The following is a 22,236-nucleotide window of genomic DNA, read 5'->3' as shown; positions in this document are numbered from 1 at the left end:
GGCAATTATTTATTTGATTTGGGTAGTGTCAGGCTAGGGAAACACTACCAGGACACCAAGACAAGAAGAGAAATGTCCCAGTATGGCAGGAGCCAGATGCGGCAGGAGAATCAGTTTCATCATATGAGCCAGGTGGGTGATGGGAGTGAGTGGGAGCTTCAAGTCAAGAAGAACAGAGGGAGTGTTCTAAGAACTCAGCGAGGACACTCTTCAAGCCACGAGGCTGAGCTCTCGGAACTCTAGGAGAGGGGAGCTAGAGGAGAGGCGGGCTCTCACTGGCCTGCAGAATAAAGAGGCTGACGAACATTCCGGAGCGAGGGTCCCACAAGCAGGGAGGAAAGCACGGGGCTTAGAGGGAGAATCAGGCGGGTGGCCAGTCAGCTGTTGTTATTTCTAAATACGCTTTTTATAGTAGTTTTAGATTTACAGAAAAGTTACCAAGAAAACACAGAGGGTTCTCGAATACTCAAGTGTCCAGTTTTCCTTGTCCTTAGGATCTTACAGCAGAATGATACATCTGTCACAACAAATACACCTGCACTGATATGATAACGTAAGTCCATTTGTAACGGAGTCTTGCTGTCACCCAGGTTGGAGTGCAGTGGCGTGATCGTGATCTCAGCTTACTGTGACCTCCGCCTCCCAGGTTCAAGCTATTCTCCTGCCTCAGCTTCCTGAGTAGCTGGGACTACAGGCGCATGCCACCACATGCAGCTATGTTTTGTGATTTTAGTAGAGATGGGGTTTCACCATGTTGGCCAGGCTGGTCTTGAACTCCAGGGCTCAAGCCATCCACCCGCCTCGGCCTCCCAAAGTGCTGGGATTACGGACATGGCCACCATGCCCAGCCCCATCCTTTATTTCGATTAGCTACTATTCTCTCCCTGTCCCAGGATGATGCCATCTAGGACAGAATGTTACATTTAGTCATCATGTCGCCTTAGGGTTCTCTTTGCTGGGACAGTTTCTCAGACTTGCTTTGTTTTCGATAACCTTGACTGTTTTGAGGCGATTGGCCACGATTTTGTAGAATGTCCCACAATTTGGGTTGTCTGATGTTTTTCTCACGATTAGATGGAGGTGATAGGTTTTTAGGAGGAAGACCCCAGAAGTAAAGGACCATTTTCATCACATCCCATCAACATGACCCATCACTGTGGACGCGGCTGAGGCTGCGTTTGTTGGGTTTCTCTGCTGTAAAGTTACTCTTTGTACTCCCTTTCTAGACAGGACACGGAGGCCACCACGCAGTGATATTCTCCCTCCTTGAGGGGCATTATCTATAATGCTTAGGTTATTTGGAGTTCTGTTTTATGGGAGATTTATTTGCCTTATTATTTATTCCAATCATTTATTTCTATCAGTATGGACTCTTGAATGCTTTCTTGCTTTGGATTATAATCCAATACTAGTCAACTGTTCCTGAATCACATAAAAGGTACGACACTGCAGTGGCGCAGACACTCTGCACATACAGCAAAGGGGCAGAATTACCATGTGCTGCCCATAGTAGTGACGGACACACATCCAAGGCTTATCATTACCTGGGCAAAGTGGTTAAAATTCTGGCCAAAAGGACATTTTCAGTCCCAACGAGGCAATCAGATGCTTGACCAGCAAAAGCAGTATTCTTTCCAAATTATAGTTATCTGCATATCCACACATATACCTTAGAACTAGTGGGGACATTTAACTGCCAAATCAAATGGCCACCTTGGTCTCCTTGTCTTCCTTGGTCACTCTGATTTATGTGACATTTCGTATATTCCTTCCTTGAGCTGCTCTTGTGCAACTTCTCTGATTCTCAAGGTGCTCTTTCTTTTCCTTTGATGATTCTACCCCTTTCTGGCCACTCTTCAGAGCTGCTGTCACCCTAGGATCCGGCCTCAGTTCTCTTCTGTGCTCTCTCATGTCCTCATCCACTCCCAAGCATGACATCCATGACTGCCTCCTCCAAGTGCCAGCCCCCTCGGGCCACTGCGTCTGGGTATCTCTGCATTGTGGCTTCCTGGAGGCTCGAGCTCCTATTTGATCTCACTGGGCATCTTCAGTAGCTAGGAAAATGCCCAGCATGCAATCACCACACAATAAATGTTTGTTGAGCCAATAAATTAATCCCTACTTGGATATGCCTCCACCTTGACTGGCCTCAAACCAGAACCTGTTTTCTCCCCACCTGGAATCCAGCGTGCACCCACCTGGTCCTCTACACGTGGGTTTTGACTTCCTCTCTCTCCTCCCTATAGACGACAAAACTCCTAGCAGTGTCCATCCTATTTCTCAAGCTTTTCTTGTAATCCCTCCCTTTCTCCATCCCGTGTGACGCTGCTTCTGTTCACATTTCATTTCTCACTGGCGTAACTAACTCTTCTCTTCAGTCCCTTCTCCAGGCTCTATTTCCCACCTTGCTGCAGTCCCCCTATGATTTAAACTCCTAACACCGGCTGCTTCTCAAGGTATACAAGGCTCTTCATGGTTGGCCTCAGCTCAGGGCAGCTGCTGCCTGGTCACAGTCCTGTAACTCAATAGTGGAATGATGCAAAGACTTTACAGTTCCGCTTCTCTGAGTCTTGGCCTGGGCTGCCCTTCCTGCCTGATGTCCTTCTCCCTGTTCTCATTTATTACTCACTCCTCAAAGGCCACCCCAAAGGGCACAGCTTTTTGGTGCTCAGTGACCTTATTGAATTACCTTCTGCTGTACACATGTCTATTAGTGCACTTGCCACTCCACGTTGGAATTACTAGTCATCATGTCTGTCTCATCTGCCTAACTCATGAGCTCCTTGAGAGTACTGTCTGAGCCTTACTCCCTTCTGTACCTCCAGTGCCTTGGAGACACAGGTATTTATTTAATTGCAAAAAACATGCGCATTCACCCCTTCAAAATAGGAGACAAGACCTGCAAAAGAGCACAGAAACACCCGATTCACAACTCCAAATGGAATGGAATACATTTAAAATACATCTGGAGTGAGCAGAAAAAGAAAAATGAGCTCAAAATACGTTATAAAAGCTTACTTTAAAAAAACAACACTTAGGCCGGGTGCGGTGGCTCAAGCCTGTAATCCCAGCACTTTGGGAGGCCGAGACGGGTGGATCACGAGGTCAGGAGATCGAGACCATCCTGGCTAACACAATGAAACCCCGTCTCCACTAAAAATACAAAAAAATTAGCCGGGCGTGGTGGTGGCGCCTGTAGTCCCAGCTACTCGGGAGGCTGAGGCAGGAGAATGGCGGGAACCCGGGAGGCGGAGCTTGCAGTGAGCTGAGATCGCGCCACTGCACTCCAGCCTGGGCGACAGAGCGAGACTCCGCCTCAAAAAAAAAAACAAAACAAAACAAAACAAAAAAAACAACACTTAGAGGCTGAGGCAGGCGGATCACCTGAGGTCAGGAGTTTGAGACCAGCATGACCAATATGATGAAACCCCATCTCTACCAAAAATACAAAAATTAGCTGGGTGTGATGGTGTGTGCCTGTAATGCCAGCTACTTGGGAGGCTGGGACAGGAGAACTACTTGAACCTGGGAGGTGGAGGTTGCAGTGAGCCGAGATCACATCACTGCACTCCAGCCTGGGTGACACAGCGAGACTCCATCTCAGAAAACAAACAAAAAAACCCCAAAGCCCCCATAACACCTAAATTTGTAATAACCACAATCTTTAAAGTTCATAGTCTTTTATCTTTAAAAGCAAAGGAGTAGTTGGGCAGATTTGTCTATTATATCATCAGACCAGCAGCGGGAAGGGCTCAACTGGAAAATGCTGAGAATCCCAGGGCTTCGACTGGTTGTGGGGCTGCTTATGAAATAAAAGTTGGAGAATGAGTGAACATGTACTGCTGTTTGAATCCATGTACGACTTTTTAGCCAAAGCTTTTCCCAGAAAAAAATAGACTTTTCACAAATATATTTTGGTTAAAAGTATACTAACCCAATGTAAGGGGTATTTTGAAGAGTTTATACTCAGGCTTAGTGGAGATCCCTTCTTTCTGTTTTCTTGGTGGGAAAGGCAGAAGCAGAGAGGCCAGGAGGAGGGAGATGGGGGTGGACAAAGGCACAGTGGGCAGTGCCAGGCACACTGGGTGCGTTTCTGTTTGAATGTTCAGGCTGTGACAAAGGGAAGTAAGGAATGCATGTTAGAGGGATCCATCTCTCATTTGCCCTCGTGTCTAGGGCCCAGAGGATCAGGCACTAAGGCAGCTGACGCCAAGCAAGCAACTGTTGGACATTTCTGGCCTTGTCTCCTCTTTTCCCTCACCAAAATGGTATTAGCCAGGACTTCCTCACCTCCTATCCAGAATGCATTCCCTGTTCCAGAAAAATCTCAGGCTGCCAGATTACCAAGGCTGGACCCAAACCAGGCTGTGCTCAGTCCTTGCTCATTCTGCCCATGTGGAGGAAAAGGTTCAAGGGGATACTTAGCGTCTCATTTGTTCACAGAGGGCTCCAGAATACACTTCTGCTAAAAATGCATGTTTCTCCTGAGCTTCCGCAGCCTGCGGTTTGGGACAGAGTGTTATTCTGGAGCATTCAGTGTTGCTGAGGCTCTTCTGCCCTTGTCCCTGCTTGGTGTCCAAACTTGGAGCATTTCCTTGCTTTCTTAGAGCTGCCGTGACTCGAGGCCACAAAAGACTCACACTATTAATGAGCTTGTGCACCAGACCAACTGCCGCCTGGTCATCCTCAAAACAACCTAGAGAAGTTTTTAGAGGTGAAGAGGCTTTAGTGATTATCAAGACCAACAGTTTATCAACTTTTGCTCTTGTTTGTGGCACCCCAACCTTTTCTTCAAAAGAGTCTTAAGGAAAGTGGTATCGCTTATCCTTCCTGTGGAGACAGAGTTGCAAAAATACAAGTGGTCACTCTGCTGTCTCTGGAGTCAGTTGCTCACCTGCTGTCAGTGACAGGGTGCCGGGTAATGGGATGAGCCCTGCAGAGTCCATGATCACAGGATTAGGTCAGGAAGAAGATTAACTCCAGGGAAAAGCTCCCACAATCGTAGGGCTCTTAGCTAGAGGGTAGAAATTCATTCTAACGGAGGTCTTGTTCAGAGGTTTCTACAAGCATATTTAATTAGCAGCAAGAGGCCAGAAAAGGACGACATTCGTGTAATTTAGGATGGTCTAAAGTATGGAAGGCTTTATGTACATTTCTGAACAGCCTTCTCCCACTTCTTGGAGGCAGCTGTTTCAAGTAGCGACTCGTGCTCAGCCTCTGGAGCTGGCAGCAGAGCCCGTGGGTGTGGCGGGGTCAGAAGAGCTTTGCTCAAAGCCAGGGTGTGGCTGCCTCTGCAGCCCTGGTCCACACCCTGCCTCTGTGGACTGAGGCCTCCTCCTGCCCAAATCCAGAGAGGACTCTTAACTCTTCCTCCTGCAGGACTCAGTCCTAAGGCCCAGGAAAGCCCCAGTTGCTAACTCTGATTTGGCCCTTGGTGAGCTCTCCATGGACACGGTGGCCCCTGTGGCCAGGGAGACAGGAGAGTGGATTCTGCTCTCCCCCTTCTTCAGCAGCGCGTTCCTCATTCTCACTCTCTCATTCACGGCGGCAACAGTTGGGAAGATGTCACAGCATATGGGGGCAGGAGGCAGGGGCTATGCTTCAGACAGGCGAGTGACCGCAAAGGACAGGCTGATGAAGGGCCTGGAAGAAGGTTAGGAGGGGAGTGGGGAGGGGGCAGTGAGCCTCATCCCATGGTGCTATATGCTGGGCTCCCACCTGCAATGCCTGGCCGCCTTCCTCTGCCAATTCATATCCTACACACCTCTGAGAGTCCATCCCAAGCATCACTCCTCTAGAAGCCCACCGGACATTCCTGCCTTCCCCGACCTTCCCTCTTCTCTGAGCCCCATGGAGGACATGTTGTCTTGAACTGAGCCCTGGCAGATCTTCCTTCACCAGACTTCTGGACTGAGATGACGCATTAAACTCCTCTGTGTCCTCCAGAGAGCCAGGTTATCAGGCACTAGCCTAATGCAGAAGGAGGTGACTTAGTCTCAAGCTGTATCAGCTTCCTGAAGGCCCAAGTGCCTTCCTGGGACAGGTGGCTCTGTAGAGCTCTGAGCCTCTGTGAATGGGTACCTCCTGTCACCTTCTACTGAAGTGACCATTCTCACTCCAGCCTCACCCTCTGCAGGGCAAACTGCTGCAGTCCCCAATCCATACTCCCATATTCATTTTGTTATTTCCAGGGCATTGCATAGAATTAACAGGGCAGGAACTCAACAAATGGACAGATTCCCAACAAACCAAATGGAAATTAAGACACTACTGTGAAGATACAGAAAAAAAAACTGGTTGATGAATAAGGAGAAGTGGGATTTAAAAAAGTCATGATGCAAATTCCATTATAAACTGGAATCAAAGTCAGCATTAACTAATAGTGACATGAAAATTATTGCCCAAAATGGGTAATTTTCAATGCGACTGTGCAAGAAAAATCTTATTTTTTCTTGTGTATGTTTAATCAGATTCTTGGAAATAAACTTTCTTTCTACTCCTGGATACTGCAAGAACTGGATATGCCCAAATCTAATTTTCATATGGAAATAGTTTATATACTACTAGGATTTTTAATCTGTGGGATTTTGAATTTTCTTCTATTAAAGAAAAATGCATAATTTTTTGAGAAGTCAGGATGATTTCAGTCAAAGAAAAATCAAAGAGTTGATGAGTATTAATAGAGAAATGGCCTCCTGGATACTGCAATTTGTAAGTCTTAGATTTATGGCCGGTTCCTTAAGAGCAGAGAAATAGCTATTGTATGTTCCCAGGCATGATTCTTTTTATCCAATTATTCTAATATTTCTTTCTATCTTTCCCTTATTACCAAAAAATAATGTCATTAAAATATTTTTAAGGAATAAAAGTGAAAGCCAGTAGGTTTGGGTTCCTTATTCATACTCTTAGGTTTGTAAATAAAGAAAAACACCCCAAACACTTATTTCCCACTGCATCATTATTTCCAATGTCAAGGTATCCTATCTAAAATCTAGGCTTTTCCCTGTAGAAATCTACATTTCTCATTCCTTAATACTTTTTCTTTCTTCGAGACAGAGTCTCACTCTGTCACCCAGGATGCAGTGCAGCAATGCCATCTCGGCTCACCGCAACCTCCACCTCCTGGGTTCAAGTGATCCTCCTGCCTCAGCCTCCTGAGTAGCTGGGATTACAGGCGTGCACCACCACACTCGGCTAATTTTTGTATTTTTAGTAGAGACGGGGTTTCACCGTGGTGGCCAAGCTGGTCTCGAACTCTTGATCTCAGCTGATCCGCCTGTCTCAGCCTCCCAAAGTGCTGGAATTACAAGTGCAAGCCACCGTGTCTGGCCTCATTCCTTAATCCTTTGTTAGAACTTTCTAGTCAATACATTAGAGATAGGTGTTTTAGATGTTCAAAGGATTTTACGCACATTAAGGTCAAATTCTGACTGAAGGGAAGATCCACTGGGCACTCTCCGCCCACTAGCCAGACAGCAGGTGTAAAGACAGGGGCACATTTGGTGTGAGCCATGAGCAGTAGACCACAGTGGCAGGCAGAGGAAGCTGGGTGCCCTGGACATGAGTGAGGGTGCTGGGTGTGTGCTGAGGCCACCGAGGAGCCAAGGAGAAGCCAGGGTGGCTGAGGGCTTTTAAGAACACAGACGCCTACTAATCAGTGTGACATTTTTTGCATTGCTCTCTGTAAGTCCCTTCCCCGTCCACCCCACATGCTGAATGTTTCTCTAGAACGATGTTCTCTAACAGAAATACGTGAGTTGCCTATGTAGTTTTAAATTTTCTAGGAGCTATGTTAAAAAAGCCAAAAAAAAAAACAAAAACAAAAATCAATGAATTTTTTTTTTTTTTTGAGATGGAGTCTTGCTCTGTTGCTCAGGCTGGAGTACAGTGGCATGATCTTTGCTCACTGAAACCTCAGCCTCCTGGGTTCAAGCAACTCTCCTGACTCAGCCTCCTGAGTAGCTGGGATTACAGGCACGTGCCATACGCCCGGCTAATTTTTGTATTGTTAGTAGAGACGGGGTTTCACTATGTTGGTTGGGCTGGTCTCAAACTCCTGACCTCGTGGATCTGCCCATCTTGGCCTCCCAGAGTGCCGGGATTACAGTCGTGAGCCACCGTGGCTGGAGTTAATTTTAATAATTATTTATTAATTTTAATAATAAATTAGTAAATTTTAATAATATATTTCACTCAATCCAATTATGTTGTCCAAATACTGCCATTTAAACATATGAAAATAACTTACGATACTGCTTACATTATTTTGGTACAAAGTGTTCACCATCATCTGTGTATTTAAGCCTACCTCAGTTCAGGCTCCACATTTCAAGGGTTTGACAGCCACGTGTGCCTAGGGGTTCCTGGAATGGACAGCACCAGTGCCCCCGGCTGGGCCAGTCCTTCGTATCTTGGGTGTTTCTGGCCTCACACTCAGTTCTTCACTGGGTGAGTCTCCCAGGGTGGGACCCTCCTTGCTGACAGCTTGATTCATTTAATTCATTAGCTTCCTAACAACCAGGGGATGTACTGCTGGCTCCTACCTCTATGGGCACACACGTATTCTTTTTAGTCAGGTCTCTTGAAAGAGCCTGGAAGTATGCCCTTAAACTGCAGGGGAAAAAAAATCTGGGAAATGCCTTTTCCTGTAAAAGCTCTGATTTTACATGCATGCCCACAGCCACCGCAGTCAGGGCTGCCACACAGGACAGAGAAGGAGGGGCTGCCCTTCCCTACTTTGCTCTGTTTTAAAAGAACATGTTCAGTTCCAACAACCTTAATAAGCAGAAGATTTCTCAACTGCACAACACAGTACTCCATTTCTACTTTTTTTATTGGCAAGCGATGGGATTTCATTTGTAATGTATAATCCTGAGAATTCGTGGACACTCATAAGCACTTTTATGCTCTCAGATGATTGAGGTGATGAAGAGACTGCAATAAGACATCTGTGAAAACAAAGATGATCAATCACAGGGTCGTTTTCCCTAGCCAGAGAGCTCTCTAGAATCTGTGAAAAGATTACTTACTGGAGAAAACGAAAAAAAAAAATCAAAAACCAAAAAACAAACAAACAAACAAAGCCCCAAGCTCTCCAACAGGGCTCTTTAACTGAACATTGGTCATCCCCTTCCCAAGAATGACATTCACTCCTCACAGCCTCACAGCCTCAGACAAGTTAGCTGTCCAAACCCATTCAGACAAAATTGATTATTTTTTTCTTTTTGGTGAGGGGTGCACATAAAATTCTCAAACGAATTGCCTGAGAAGTCAGTTTGACATAATATCCCATAAAATCTTTGCTGCTTGGAAGAACTATAAAAAGTTTCATTAACATAGAGCTTCATTCCACTCCAACTCTTTGCACCAACTTCATGGCACGTTAGAGCATCAAGGCTCAGGTGATTTACACACAGGGAGCAGAAATCATTGCATCTCAGCCAAAGAGTGTGCAATTTTAAGTCGGTCTATCTAACACTTCCATTACTCAAACTCTGCATTTAATATTTGCAAAAGGTCTAATCCAGGCAGTGCAACAGCATCCTACACAGTTATATCTGCACCCACGTGGTTTTCTACAAAGAGAAGAGATTCAGGTCAAACTTAATATTATACTAGTATTGCTCTTTCTTCTTTCTGTACTAGACATGGTCTCTGGAAGCCCAGAACATGGACTAACAAGCTCTGCCACATCTTACAGCACAGCATGTGCTTTCTAACTATGCAATAATGAAATTTTTTGTTTGTTTGTTTGTTTTTTGAGTCAGGGTCTCACTTTGTTGCCCAGGCTGGAGTGCAGTGGTGCAATCATGGCTAACTGCAGCCTCAAACTCCTGAGCTAAAGCGATCCTCCTGTCATAGCCTCTAGTGTAGTTAGGACTACAGGCATGCGCCACCATGCCCAGCTAATTTTAACATTTTTTTGTAGAGATGGAGTCTTGCTATGTTGCCTAGGTTGTTCATAAACTCCTGGCTTCAAGTGATCCTGCTACCTTGGCGTCCCAAAGCACTGAGATTACAGATGTGAACCACCATGCCTGGCCTGATGAAATTCTTGATGACTACAGGGAGGGACCTGCCAGCCTTGCAGTTCCCTTTGCTTTCCTCTTCTACCACCCATTTCCTTCTAAGGGGGTGAGACCCTTGTCATACCCTGAAAGTTTTGAAGGCATCAAGTCTCTTAATCTAACTTCTCTTCTCACCTCAGAATTTCAGTCCAGGGAAAAAAGTCCACCTAGCTCTTGATAAGCAGAGACTAGAAGTAGGAAAAAGCTGGCGAGGGCGTGTTTTACGAGAGTTCCAGTCAGCTTCCTGCAGATTTGAGAATCCTAAATGCCACTTGGAGTCCTGCCACCCACTCAGCTGGGCAGCACGGCAGGTGGGGCGAGATGGCCTTCCTGCCCAAATTCTGCCCAACTTCGGCCCATCACTGTCCTGGGTGTGGGGGATTGGGGGGGGCATGTATGTATGGTTGAGATTGTGGATATCTTACTTTGAAAAGGACTTTCCAGCCCAAAGAGCAACTGTGAAGAGTCCAGAGTTTTTACAGAGAAAAAATGCAAGTCTCAGGACTACAGAGCAAATACAGTGAGGAAGAGCAATTTGTGAAATACTAAATTAGGTTTCTGGACATACCTCTACTGTTAAGAGTAATTCTTTATTTAAATAGGCAAGGCTTTCTGCTCTTGCAGAAAGGCCCTTGGGATCAGAATAAGCAAACAGATCCTGGTAAGGACCCAGGTTCTGAGAACACCTTTTAGGGTCTGACATCTCTGCCAGGTGTGAAGAGCTGAGAATCAGTGGATCTGAGTTCTAGCCCGAGTTCTGGTGTGAACTCCTCAGCCATAACTTCCTCGTGCTCTCTTTACAATGAGGATAATAAAACCAGCCCTATCTTCTCCACAGGCTACCGCTGAAGACAACATGATGTAACAGAATTGGAACTACTTTCACAAGCATTGTTTTATGAACGCAACGTAAGGTAGTGAACAAATACCTGACTTCGTGAATTTGCATGCTGCCAATATCTGCACACCTGCATCATACGGCCTCATTTATGATGCTCTACGTTTGTTATATTTTTCCTTTAAACATTTTCTGTGTATTCCCAGCTGTTCAAAATACAATTCCAAGTGTGTATCATCTGTAGAACTGGGCAGAGAACTATGTTGTTCCTGAACCTAACCCAAAGTTCCAAGAGCCAGCCCATCTCTGAACTTCTCACCAGCATGAAAACCCTAATCTAATCTGTGCAACAATGATCTCTAGATAGGCATCTCTCATACTTGCCTTTGGAGTACTGTTTTAGTAGCTTATTTGTGTTTTTTAAAGTTCATTTCTCCACCTACAGGATAGCTCTATATCTTCCAGCACCACTAATGAGGGAGTATTAGGGCCAAGCTGGTATCTGCAGAGTGCTGACTGGCCAAGAGTCTGCCTGTGACTCATGGCTTAGGCTGTCCAGCATCGGGGTGCTGGGGGCTGTAGCCGTAACATTTGCAGGATTTGGAAATTCCACCTCAAGCTCTGCTCCCAGGGTGTAGATTCCGGCTAACCACGTTTATGCAAAGCAATCCAAGCACTTTGACTCACTTTGGGAATCTGGCATTCTTGGGCTTTTGATATTGAGACAGTGGAAAACTTTTATATCGGTTTAGGTCCTGCCAATAATTGCTATCCACTTAAGCACTTGATTTTTTACATATTTACCAGCAATTTCCAAGGCTTTAATGGATGGAGTTAGCACTCTTCTGCAAGGAGAAATTGCTCCACGGTGCCAATCGTCGTGGATTCACAGGCACCCAGTGAGAATATTTTAGGCATAAGCTTAGTTTTATTATTGTACCTTAGAGAAACCTTGCATTTTTAACTAGGTGGTAACTTTTTATTGTATTGGTTAATCAAAAGAAACATAAAAATAACCAAAATGTTATTTTTAGTTTGTACTGGATTCTATAAAAATATGATTACCCGTTCTAGCTTTATTTTGATGTTAATATTTACCTTTAAATAGAAAAAAAAAACAGTCAAGGGAGCGCATCAATGTAAGAACAGTGTATGGCTTTAGCAAAATATATAACAAACTTTGGTAAACAGGGGTTTAAAAAACTCGAATCCCTTCACCAACTCAGAATGCCAGTTTCTTACAAAGCTGCAGACCTAGGCGACCACACACATGGTTTCTGTGGATGAGACATTTAAATGATGCGATCATTTCGGGGTAACAGTTACATAATATAAAGGTTTCACACGAGTGTCCAGTTGAAAAATCACTGGGTTTTCCTAGGAATGCAGAGACACCTCTGCTCAGGTGTTCAAAGCGGTGCCCCTCCAGCTGCCTGCCATCTTCCACCCCTTCACCTAGGGCTTTTGCTGGTTTCTGATGGGCACCCTTTGATCACTGGGGTCAGTTCAATTTCCTGGGCCACTGGGTCATGGGCAGGACGTGAAACTGTAAGAAGAGGGACCACGGGATTCACCTAAATAACACTCATTCAATAACAACATCCAAATCCTTGAGGTGACAGGACCTATCGCCTGGCCTAGTAAAAGTGGGGAGAACAATTCTCTCATCGTCTGTTGTAGTTAATGATGTTTTCCTAAACCTGCATTAATCATAAAGTGAACGTCTAGGGATAAAGTAACTTCTGGGAGAATTTAAACTGAGACTGAATTTGCATCTCAGATGGTAGTACCCACAGAGGTGGGCAGTGGCACAGGCTTCCTTCAGCTTTATGTACCGGGTTTATGGGAGAACTCTTCTCCCTGCCCCTCGATCCACACACACACAAGTGCGGAACAGGATTACAAGTATAGGCCATGGGCAATTTCATGTACAGCTGTGCCGATCTCTGCCTCACTCCTTGAGGTCACCACAATGCTTTCCTTCTGTTCAGAACTATAATGGTTTCTGTGTGTCAATTCTTTGTGGACAACTGCTGAAAGGCAATTGAGGGGTAAGCATGATTCGAACCAATCGCATTCTGTGGTGTCTATGGGTTTCCTAACACATGGGAACCTTCCTCAATTCAGGGTCATCCTAAAGGATGATGAGGATATTTTCAAAAACTTTAAATCTGAAATATTTCTAGCTTCCCATGACGGTGTCACAAAATGTACAGGGAAGTCCTGAGCACTCTTCACCCAGCCTCTGCCAAGGTAAGAGTCACACATAACTGTAGTAAAATGTCAAAACCAGGAAACTGACATTAGAACAATCCACAGAGCTGATTCAGATTTCACCAGTTACGCATGGACTCATTTGTGCATGTGTGTGCACGCAGCTATATGTAATTTTATCACACATGTAGCTACATGTAACAGTCTGCCACAACCAAAGTATTTAACCGCACCATCACCACAAAGGTCTTTCATGCTAGCCCTGTATAGGCACCCTCCAACCCCAACCCTAACCACAGGTAACCACTAATCTGTTCTCCATCTCTCTAATTATGCTATTTCACAAATGTTATATATGTGGAATGTGAGGTATCTATCCTTTTGAAATTGGCTCTTTTTTCCCACTCAGCATAAATTCCCTGAGATCCATCCAAGTTGTGTGTATTAATAGTTTATTCCTTTTATTGCTGGGTAGCATTCAATGGACCTTTAGGTAGTTTCTGGTTTTTGGCTATTGCAAATAAAGCTGCTCTGAACCTTCACGTACAAGTTGCTGTGTGAAAATATATTTTTATTTCTCTGGGATATATGCCCAGGAGTGTAACTGCTGGGTCCATTTTAAACTATAAAAGGAACTACCAAACTATTTTCTGGAGTGCCTATACCATTTTACGTTTTCACCAGCAATATGTTCGTGAGCCAGTTACTCCACATCCTCACCAGTGTTTGGTGTTATCATTATTTTACGCATTCTGGTAGGTGTGTAGTGGTATCTCATTGTGGTTTTAAGATGCATATTCCTTTCTTTTCTTTCTTTTTTTTTTTTTTTTTTTGAGACGGAGTCTCACTCTGTCACCCAGCTGGAGTGCAGTGGCACCATCCCAGCGCATTGCAATCTCCGCCTCCCGGGTTCAAGCAATTCTTCTGCCTCAGCCTCCCGAGTAGCTGGGATTACAGGCATGGGCCACCACGCCCAGCTAATTTTTGTATTTTTAGTAGAGACAGGGTTTCTGACCATGTTGGTCAGGCTGGTCTTGAACCCCTGACTCAAGTGATCTGTCCGCCTCAGCCTCCTAAGTGCTGGGATTACAGGCGTGAGCCACCGTGCCCGGCCTTAAGTTGTATTTTCTAATGGCTAATGAAGTTCAGTATCTTTTCATGTGCTTATTTGCCATCTGTATATTCACTTCAGTGAAATGTCTGTGTATGTCTTTCATCCATTGTTTTAATTGGATGGTTTCTTTAATGCTAAGGTCTGGGAGTTCTTACTATATTCCAGTTACAAGTCGTTTGTTGAATATGTGGTTTACAAATACTTTCTCCCAAGCCATAATTTCTCTTGACATCCTTAGTAGGTCTTTCACAGAGCAAAAGGTTTTTAATATTGATGAAGTCCAATTTACCAATTTTTCCTTTTATGGATCAAGCTTTTGGTGTCAAGTCAGAGAACTTGTCCGTTTCCAGGTCCCAAAGATATTTTCTTAAGTTTTCATATTAGTTTCCTATTACTGCTATAAGAAATTACACAAATTTGGTAGCTTAAAACATCACAAATGTATTTACTATTCTGCAGGTGAGAAGTCCAAAATCAGTATCACTGGGTTAACATTAAGATGATGCAGGGCTGCGTTCCTTCCGAGGCCTCTAGGAAAGAATCCATTTCCTTGTTTTTTTGTTGTTGTTGTTTCTAGAGGCAGCCTGCCTTTCTGGACTCATGGACCCATTTTTCCATCTTCAAAGTCAGCAGCTCAGCATTTCCAAATCTGTCACTGGCTCTGCAAAGCTCCTTCTGCCATGTAAGGTAACATATTCACAGGTTTTGGGGATTAGGATGTGAATGATATGGCAGGGGGTATTATTCTATCACAGTTTTTTTCTAGAAGTTCGAATGCATTTTGAATTAATTTTTGGATATGATGTGAAGTTTGGATCGAAGTTCATTTTTTTTTTTTAGCCTATGAATATCCAATTGTTTCAACACCATTCACTGAAAACGTTCCACTCCACCAATCTGTCTTTTAATTGATATATTTAGATCATTTACATTAAAAGTAATTATTGATATGTTAGGATCGAAGTCTGCCATTTTCTTCGTTTACTGTGTTATTCCTTTTGTTTCTCATTTCTCTTTTTTTTTCTTTTCTTGCCTTCATGTGGGTTACTTGAACATTTTTCTTCTTTTTTCTTTTTGTTTAGAGACAGAGTCTCACTCTGTCACCCAGGCTGGAGTGCAGTGGCATTATCGTGGTTCACTACATCCTCAAACATCTGGCCTCAAGCAAGCCTTTTGCCTTGGCCTCCCAGAGCACTGGGAATACAGGCATGAGTCACTGCAACTGGCCTGAACATTTCTTAGAGTTGAATTTTGATTTACTTGTAATGTTTCTGAGTACACTGCTTTGTACACAGTTTCCTTAGGGGCTGTTCTAAGTATTGCATACACATAGATAACTTATCACAGCTTACTGGTGTCAACGTTTTACCACTTCCAGTGAAGTGTAGAAATCTTACCTCCATTTAGATCTCTGTATCTCCTCCAGTTTTAAAATACAATTATCTTAAGTACTTCTTCTACATGCACTAAGCAGCACCATCAGATGTCATTATAACTTCTGCATCACCATTTCTTTCATATGATGAAAGAAGTTCATGAGATAAAGAATAGTCTAGTATGTTTACTTCTATTTTAACTCATCCTGTTCTCCCTGCTCTGAAAATCCTAGCTTTGTGCTGTTACCATTTTCTTTCCGGTGGAGAACTTCCTTTAGCTATTTCTTAAGGGCAGATCTACTAGAAACAAGTTCTCTTACTTTTCCTGCAGCCATGCTGGAGACCTGTATGCCTTAAAGTCATCAGTGGCTGAGCCTCCTGGAAGACCTAGCACCTACCCACGTGGCACTCTGTAGACACTAACATGCATCACCTCAGCTCCTGGCACCCTGGTAATGGCCAACACCAGGTGGCCAGGTGCAGCCTAGGTTCCCCTTGCCCACTCTTGGTCTTGGGCCCACGGAAATTAGAGTTGAGGCCTATTCTCAAGAGAGACAGATTCCTTAGGAGGTCAATCAAGGAGAGGAGTGCCATGAAAACTATCTTCAATAGCTCAGTCGGGTCAGAATAGTGTTCTAGAAGTTTGAGTCTAAAATATGTGAGTCCTGAAATCCTTGAACTTTTAGTATGACCTTGAGGTGTCAGAGCCATTCCTATATCCTGTAGTACTCTATTGGCACAGGCCCCAGGCCTGAAGGTACCACATATAACACACCCTCCTTTATGCCCAGCGGTGTACCTTACAGGAATAAGAATATAACCATTCAGTATGGCTCAGACCTCAGATGTCAAAAACTCTTAGCAGAAGGATTGGCTAAGAGCTCCAGGAAGACATCAGAGTTAGAGATCTCGATCTGGGAGGCATCTGGACAGAGATGAAAATTGAAGCTATAGGAATCCATGAGATCACCCTGAGAAGAACGGAGAGGAAAAAAAAAAAAAAACCAAAACAGACCAAAGGCTGAACCCTGGTAGGACTATCAAGAGTATATAGTAGGATGGCAGCAAAGAATAGACGGTTCGAAGAAGGCCTTGTCAATGGGGTTCCATGCTGCAAAGAGGTCAAGGAAGTTAGACTGGGAAGATGTCATAGGCTTGGCCCAGTGGCAACTAAACCATGGGGGTCCACAAAGCACAGATGCTGGGAACCAGCTGTGAGGGAGGAAGGGCCAGTGAGAAGTTAAAGGATGGGAAAGGGAGAGAGCGCTCAGTAGGCACAGTGGTTGATGGATTTGCCTGTGTTTGTATTGTTTGTGAAAATATGGACATGTTATAAGCCTAAGTAGGAAGAACAATTAAGAAAACAACAAGAGAGGCCGGGCGCGGTGGCTCACGCCTGTAATCCCAGCACTTTGGGAGGCCGAGACGGGCGGATCACGAGGTCAGGAGATCGAGACCATCCTGGCTAACACGGTGAAACCCCGTCTCTACTAAAAATACAAAAAACGTTACCTGGGCATGGCGGCGGGTGCCTGTAGTCCCAGCTACTCGGGAGGCTGAGGCAGGAGAATGGCGTGAACCCGGGAGGCGGAGCTTGCAGTGAGCTGAGATCTGGCCACTGCACTCCAGCCCGGGCGACAGAGCGAGACTCCGTCTCAAAAAAAAAAAAAAAAAAAAAAAGAAAGAAATAAGTTTAAGGTGAAAAAAAGTGGAAATTTAGGATGCTGCTCCAAATGCACTACACAGCTGACTAGCTTATTTTTCTTTTGCATTAAAAAACCTTTGGGTTGGCCAGGCGTGGTGGTTCACGCCTGTAATCCCAGCACTTTGGGAGGCCAAGGTGGGTGGATCACCTGAGGTCACAAGTTTGAGACCAGCCTGGCCAACGTGGTGAAACCCTGTCTCTATTAAAAATACAAAAATTAGCTGGGTGTGATGACGGGCACCTGTAATCTCAGTTACTCAGGAGGATCACTTGAACCCAGGAGGCAGAGGTTGCAGTGAGCCAAGATCATGCCATTGCACTCCAGCCTGGGCGACAAGAGTGCAACTCTGCCTCAAAAAAAATAAAAAACAAAAAACAAACAAAAAGAAAGTCCTCTAGGTTGCTAAAATTAATGTGATTCTGTTGGGGCAATGATGGTTTCCAAATCTGATCAAAATCGATTAAGAAACTTTGCAAAAATACAGATTCCCAGGCCCCAACCCAGCCATACTTAAGCAGAATCCCTGGTAGAGGGGCCCAGGAAGCAGCATTTTAAAGTTTCTTTTGTGATTTAGAGGGTTAAACCAGGTTTAGGACCTCTTGAGCTCTGATGTTCAGCCATGTATGTGTATTAGAATCACAAGGCAGATATTGGTGGACCCAGACTCTCCAGATTACAGGTATTAATATTTTTAAAAAGCTCTGCAAGTGCTCTGATGTACACCCTGGTTATGAACCATAGTCAGGAGACTGGATTGGAAAAATAACCCGTATGAATAGGATACTTGACTTTACCATACTGATTGGTCCTCTGTCATTCAGATCACCTGACAGTTCTCTTTACACTTTTCTCCTATTAAAACAGCACCTGCTTCTATCCTGGCTGTCACTCGTGGGCTGATGGTTCCCTGTGGCTTCTCAGCTGATTTCCCCAGGCAGCCAGGCTTGTGGGGTTACCATCTCTGGCCCTTTGGAGAGAGCCTGGCTTTGGAAGTTTTTGTAGTATCTTTAATGTAAAGTATATGAAATCTCATTGTTCTTTATCTGAACTAACCACACAATGCACCTTATAAAAGAAATAATAAGACACAGAATGGAGGAAGGACTACAGAAAAAGCAATAATAGTTCATATTTCACTAATTAGAAAAAAAAAATAGGTAGATCCATCATTAATTTGGTGAGAAAATTCTTTGCACCATTAGCTCGATTTGTTTTAAAGCAGCAGTAACATCATCAAACAACTACAGAAATGATAGTCTCGCATATAGCTGTGTGGCTTTGAGGGAAGCTGTAAGCCCAGCCCTTTAAATGCCTCTCAAAGAAATACAAATTCTTCTTTTATCTAAAATGATGGTGTGATCCAATTCCTGCTCCAGCAGCCCCAACATATCATCTGTTGGACTCTTTAAAGTTTACGGCACAGACAGAAACTGTCAGCTCCTCTCCTCTTTTATAGGACATTCACATTTGCATATTCAGCAGACAGCACAAGCCTCAAAGGCCATATTCCCCAGAATGCAATAATCATACTCTTGAAATACTGAAGATATAATAGTAAAATGAAAATATTCTTACCCCGATGAAGGCTGGCTCCAGTTGTGGCTTAGCAAGTCAAAAACTAGTAAACTTGCCTGTAACAACATCCTAAAATTCCAAAGGTTATTCTGCCCCATCCACAGTTAAAAAGCCGTCTCCTACAGAACAGTGTCACATCTGTGACGTGTCCAAGATTAAGGGAAGAGCCTTCTTGCTTTTAGTAATTTGTCTGGTTAGAGATTAAAGAAAAAAAAAATCTTGAAGCTGTCAGTTAATATTTTTAAATTAAAAAAGTCATCTTCATGCTTCATGGGAGAAATGTGTGATTTTTAAACAGAGGTAAATTCCTGTCTGTATCAAGTATCAGATAATTTTTTGCATTTCAGCAGGAGGCAAACAAACAAAAGGTTATCCACGAAGTTTCAAACGCGTCTTAGTAACATAAACTGAAGTTAGGTAGCCTTCTTTGATATTGAATTACCGAAGTATCTCGCTGAAAAAAAAAATCCCCCTTGCAATTAATAAACAAATTGTGGTATTTTAACAAAGTTCCAAAGCTAAGAATCTTCACATTCCAAATCTTTCCATTCCTGGAAGAGCTTTGGTATTTAGATGTTCATAGGATGCCTGCCTTTTTTTTTTTTTTTTTCTTTTTTGGCCAATCTTCAGGCTAAAGAGTCTGTGAAGCAGACTTTTTCCATCCTATGACCTCAGTTTTAGGATTTCTTTCTCGCAAAATTTAGTTATTTTAGTTGGCAGATTGCCAGAATTCATTCTTATTTTGTTTCTCCTTCTGGTACTTTCTCTCTTTACCCCCTTCTGTTTCTCTTCCTTCTTCACCTATCTTGTATTATTCTATGAACTGAGTTAAGAATTTAAAGTTCAGTTGGTGGACTGGACTACAGCCTATACGGTGCTTGGTAGGCTTGTTAGAATTAGCAAATGAAAATATAGGATGCCTAGTTAAATCTGAATTTCAGGCAAACAATAAACACATTTTTAGCATAACTATGTCCCAAATATTGCATGAGACATGTTTACACCACAAATTATTTTCAGGTATTGCATGGGACATACATATTGTAAAAAATTACTCATGCTTATCTGAAATTCAAATTTAACTGGGCGTCTTATATTTTATCTGGCAATACTACTTTGGAGGTTCAAGGGAAGGGATTAAAAAAAAACAAAGGCATCCATTTACAATTCCTGGAAGAAGAGAAATTTCCACTCCTATCCTTTTGAACGCTTTTTGTCTAGATGTAATGTTCTCGACTGCATCATTTTAGTTTATTTTCGACCCAGTAAGTTGTACTAAAAGCTCCACAGAGCATGTCACATCCTGATATTAAAGAAGTCTACCCCAGGTTTCAGGTCTCACTATCACGCCAGACCAGAGCTTGCAAAATTGGTCCCCCAGGCAACAAGGGCCTCAGTGCAGTAACAGAACAATGCAAATACTCCAGTTTTAATTTTTTCCTTCAAAATTTGAACACCAAATTTAGTACTTTTAAAGGCACTGATATAGTTTTCTCTCCTCGATGCTCACTTTGGGGCAATTCAGCATGATTAGTAACAGTGATTATCAGAAAAACCAATAGAATTCACATGAATGTTGAAACATAATAAAATGATCACTTCTTGGGCGTTTGAAAGGGCAGATAAAAATACTGATATGCTTCTGACATTTAAAGATAAGATGTAGATCTTAATTACATTAATTATTAATTCAGGTGTATTTTTGAACATCTAAAGAAATCCAGGAGGGTGATACATAATTCCAAAATGCCGTTCTCTTATTTAGAGACACATTGATATTCAGTATTTTGGAAATATTTTGATGCTTAATAGCCGAAATGGAGGCCGTACTTTAAATTCTTAAACCGGACTTCAAATTCTTAGTTCAATTCACAGAATACTACAAGATAGGTGAAGAAGGAGGAGAAACAGAAGGGGGTCAAGGGAGAAAGTACCAGAAGGAGAAAGAAAATCATCACACAGAGGTGTGATTAAAAGTGTGGGCTCTAGGTGGGTTCAGACTCAGGCATTCTAGCACCTGTTTGTGACCCCAGCTACTCAGGAGGCTGAGCAGGGAGGATCACTGAAGCCCAGGAGGTCAAGGCCAGCCCAGGCAAGTAGGGAGATGTCTGTCTTTTTGTAAAAAAGTATGAGTTCAGGAGTCGAACTGGGTTCAAATCCTAGCTCTGTCACAAACTAGCTGTGTGAGCCTGGTCCAGTTTCCTAATCTCTCTGTGCACATATTCCTTATCTGAAAATGGGGGTAACCACCCCAGAGAGCCGTGAGAGTATGAGTCAAGCACTCAGAACAGTGCCAAGAACACAGTAAATGCTCAGTAAGTTTTGGGGGTGAAGATCACACAATGTAGCCCAAACTGTCAACAGAAAGATAAAACTCACAAAATCAGAGAATGTCTCCACTTTGATAACACGGTCATGAGAGAAAAGATGTTTCTCTTGCAGTCAAATGCGTATTTTTAAAAAATTATAAATAGCAATATTTTATGTATTTACTCATTAAAAAGAAACTTCTCTTTATTTTCAGAGGATACAACTTCCAAGGTTGTGTGAAATCAGCATGCTACTACTGTTCCGACAAGTGAAGCTATATGGTTATAGTTCTATCCAACTCTTGGTTATTCTTGTCTCACCCTGCTTATTATTCTATTTACTCCTAGAAACTCCACAAGCAAATAAATGACACTCTTTCTCATCCCTACCCCCAAAAGTCAATTAATCGAACTCAATCGTCTAGCTTTAGTGTTAAGCAGATTTTCAAATGAAATAGTCCCAAATCACTGGGTTTCCAGCCATCTGGAAACCACTTTGAACTTCATTTGTTTATCCATGTTTTTAATGCAGCTCAGGTGTCTGTAGTCTCAGGCAGTGAGGAAAACAAGTGCTTCTGCCTCAAACACCTCCGGGGTAAAATCCTGGCTTGGCCACACTGCCTACCTGGGTGAGCTCTCTCTGCCTTGGTTTCTTTATCTATACAATGGGAGATTCTAATGTTGTCTCCTTTCTGAGTTGCTATAAAAATTCAAAGAGCTGATTCATCTATAGGGTGATCCTGTATTTCACTTTACACTTATTGCCCTTGCAGAATTGTTACACTATTACCTTTATTTTTATAAAGCATTTAATACAGAGCCCAGTACACAGTATTCAGTATTTGTTTTTTTCTTTCTTTTTTTGAGACAGAGTCTCACTCTATTGTCCAGGTTGGAGTGCAGTGTTACGATCTTGGCTTACTGCAACCTTTGCCTCCTGGGTTCAAGGGATTATCATGCCTCAGCTTCTTCCCAAGTAGCTGGGATTACAGGCGTGCACCACCATGCCCGACTAATTTTTGTATTTTTAGTACAGA

At 43.3% G+C, this 22,236-nt stretch overlaps 1 protein-coding gene and 1 long non-coding RNA gene across 8 annotated transcripts in view; one reads left to right on the top strand and one right to left on the bottom strand.

The window, feature by feature from the left end:
* The window catches only part of LOC105490094 (ALF transcription elongation factor 3), a 620,895-nt gene that overhangs the window by 157,471 nt on the left and 441,188 nt on the right, over positions 1–22,236 (bottom strand). The window lies entirely within an intron of this gene.
* Positions 415–21,552, top strand: LOC139357975 (uncharacterized). Its single transcript, XR_011612116.1, has 4 exons — positions 415–553; positions 10,906–10,981; positions 14,811–14,915; positions 21,415–21,552. It is a non-coding gene; the product is annotated as an uncharacterized lncRNA (long non-coding RNA).

The sequence above is a fragment of the Macaca nemestrina genome, chromosome 13, assembly GCF_043159975.1.
Source record: "Macaca nemestrina isolate mMacNem1 chromosome 13, mMacNem.hap1, whole genome shotgun sequence".
Taxonomy (NCBI): domain Eukaryota; kingdom Metazoa; phylum Chordata; class Mammalia; order Primates; family Cercopithecidae; genus Macaca; species Macaca nemestrina.
This window is presented reverse-complemented; position numbering and strand designations above follow the sequence as displayed.